The sequence below is a fragment of the Protobothrops mucrosquamatus genome, unplaced genomic scaffold, assembly GCF_001527695.2.
Source record: "Protobothrops mucrosquamatus isolate PMUCROS unplaced genomic scaffold, P.Mucros_1.0 scaffold3181, whole genome shotgun sequence".
Lineage (NCBI taxonomy): Eukaryota > Metazoa > Chordata > Lepidosauria > Squamata > Viperidae > Protobothrops > Protobothrops mucrosquamatus.
In genome coordinates, this window is record NW_015389179.1 from 126,591 (window position 1) to 130,035 (window position 3,445).

Here is a 3,445-nt window from a genome sequence, read left to right on the forward strand (position 1 = left end):
TCAGAAACCTACCGCCGCCGCCATTCCCGCCGCTAAAAGTGCGGGAAAAAGCCAAAGCTTCTCCCTCAGCGCGAGAGCTACGTCATAAAAGTCCTTTGATTGAACCGCTCCGCCGTCACTCAGACAGGCTTCCCAATAGGAGTGCGCGTTGATCTCGGGGGGGTGGGAGGACGGGTAGAGTATAAAAGCTCTCCGCCGGAGCGTTGCCTTGCCATAACCTGCTTTGTTGCTGAGGTTGTTGTTGTGTTATTTTGAAGAAAGGTGGTGCTTATTCTTCTCTCCAAGGGGGAAATAGCACCACTTTCTGCTTTTATATTGGGGAGAGGGGAGCCAGTTTCTGGTTTTACATTGGGGGAGAGGGCAATTGTGACAGAAATGGAGTATTTGCAGTGTCTGGAATAAAAACATCAAAGGGACAAAATTGTTCTGCATTTGTCAACCTGCAAATGTGAATTTCATTTTGATCCGCACAGGGCTAGAGAAGGGAAAAGAAAAAAAGATGCTGACAATTGAGTGAAAGTCTGGTCCCCCTGAGAATATCACCCAATAACGTTTTGAGGGTTGTGAATTAAAAAATAATCCATCTTGCTCAGAACAAGAAAATTGAACCAAATAATTTATGGATTAGGAAAGTGATGCAGGATAGACCAGAGAGGGTTTTCATGCAGGCACGCATACATAAAAAACTACTTTTTGTGTATCAACAAAATTGTGGATCAATTCATGCCTCAAAACAAGCATGTAAGGCAGAATGCAATCTCATATTAATTGCCGACACACAAGGCAGCAGTCATATCCGTATATTCTCCCGATGATACCTTTAGGTAGATCCCGTTATGAACAAAATAAAGATTTTAATTTCAATATTTCCTGTTGCAAAGGTGAAATAGGGAGTAATCCCCACTAGACATAGCTCTCTCCCTCAACTGTTCATCACATGATTTAGCCTCCAGATCCCTTACCATCACTGTTGCTCTTCTCTGCATATTCTCTGTAGGGTCTCAGCAATTTTTTTTTTTTGAACCCTGGTGACCAGAACTGGACTCATTATTCCAAACATGGCCTCACTGGTGCGATATAACGTAGTGTCATCACTTCTCAGGATCAATTCTCTTCTAGAAGCGCTGCATTGATATCAGGAACGTATTGAACTCAACGCAGAAATGATGGCCTCTAGTACAGTACAGAATGATAGCAAGCGCTGATTCATTCTTCTTTTTTTAAAAAAAAAGCCTGTTTTAAACACACTAACTCACACCCCTGTTGCCCAAGAAGCCGATTCTTCATGTCAGGCTTGCGAGAGGATTCAAATACATTTGAAACAGCATCTAATAATATAATCTCCACATGTGCATCGTCACAGCCAGGCAGAAAGATTTTTTTTCCCCCCACCTTGTAACTGGAAAAGTGCTGTTGAGCTACGGAGGAGCACGGAGATATCATGAATAGAATTTGAGGAGAAAAAAGCACTGCCTTTAACAGTATAAGAACAATGGTGATGCTTGTCTTTCTGGAAATCCTTGGGCGACAGCAAATGACTTCACGCTTTTTGCAATAAGAAGGACCTTATTTTTCACCTTTCTCGACTTTTTTCCCGCATTTGTAGAACTATCAAATTCCTTGTGTGTCCAGTCACACTTGGCCAATAAAGAATGTCGTTAGTCTAGTCAAGTCTAGTCTCTAGTCTAGTCTAGTCTAGTCTAGTCTAGTCTATTATTTTCTATTCCATTCCATTCCTATTTCTCCATATTTCTATTCTAATTCTATTCTTTTCCATTCCATTTTTCCTATCCCATGCCATCCCATCCCATTTTGTCTGTTCTGTTCCATTCTGTTTTGTTCTACTCTACTCTACTCTACTCTACTCTACTCTACTCTGTTCTGCTCTAGTCTACTCTACTCTACTCTACTCTACTCTATTCTGCATTCGGTTCTGTTCCGTTCCGTTCCATTCTATTCCTTATTCTATTCCAGTGATGGTGAACCTTTTAGAGACCGAGTGCCCAAAACCCGCCACCCGTCCTGCCTCCCACCCTGCCTGCTCTGCCCCGCCCGCCCCCTGCTCCGCCTGCCCACAGGGCCATGCACTGCCTCAATGGCCCGCCGTAGCAGATCACCCAGGCAGCACTGCAGCGCCATGGCAGCCACGCCCTCCGCCCACACCCCTCAGCATCATCTGCACGCGATGGAGTGCGAGGGCAGAGTCTTGTCCCTGCTGCCCAGCTATGTCCTTGGCTGCGCTGCTCCGTGCAGGCCGCGCCTGGGGGCGACTCTCCTCCAGGGGGGCTGTGGGAGATGAGGGGGCCGCAGGGGGAGGCAGGGCTGGGGCGATGGCACGCGTGCCCACAGAGAGGGCTCCAAGTGCTGCCTCTGGCATGCGTGCCATAGGTTCGCCACCACTGTTCTGTTCTATTCTATTCTATTCTATTCTATTCTATTCTATTCTATTCTATTCCTTATTCTATTCTATATTCTATTCTATTTTCTATTCTATTCTATTCTATTCTATTCTATTCTATTCTATTCCTTATTCTATTCTATTCTATTCTATTCCATTCCATTCCACTCCACTCCACTCCACTCCACTCAACGATTTTGTCAAAGGAAGTATCTAAACCAACACGCCTCACCTTTTTGTCTTTAATCTACATGGCCCTTGAAAATTCAGATGATTGCTAAGGCAATTGCTTTCCTATTTGCTCTCACCTCAAGGCTGTTTTGTTTTTCTACTGCTCGCCTTGACCTTTTCTACTGCCATGTGATCTCGTGTTTCGGTTTTTTGCTCGCTCTCACAGAGAAAACATTAATTACTATTATTCCTTAGCATTGCCACTGCAACTTTCTGATGAATTCTTCTTCCATTTAATGGCTAATGTGGTCTTTGGTGCGGTTCAGTCTCTCTGCAAGCAGTGGTAATAATAATAATAAGTTGGAAGGGACCTTGGAGGTCATCAAGTCCAACCTCCTGCTCAGGTTTCTATCCGGGTTACACATTCTTTGATATTCAGCATAAAATTGCATTTAGGTCTTCAATTCTTGTACTATATCCATCTCTGAAAGAAGATGAGAATGTGTGAAGCACCCATTCCCAAGATGAAGGTCAAGGCGCAAGAAATATGATTAACTGGGGGAAAAAATTAAATTTAAATTCCTATGATATTTAAATTTATATTATATTTAAATTCCTATGATATTTAAATTTAAATTGTATAAATATATTGATATAATATATTACATGTTACATTTAAATTTATATTATATTTAAATTCATATTTATATTGTATTTACATTTATTTACAGGTAGTCCTTGCGATAACAACTGAGCCTAAAATTTCTGTTGCTAAATGAGACACTGAAGTGAGTTTTGCCCTATTTTACGACCTTTCTTGCCACAGTTGTTAAGTGGATCGCTCCAGTTGTTAAGTTAGTAACACAATTGTGAAGT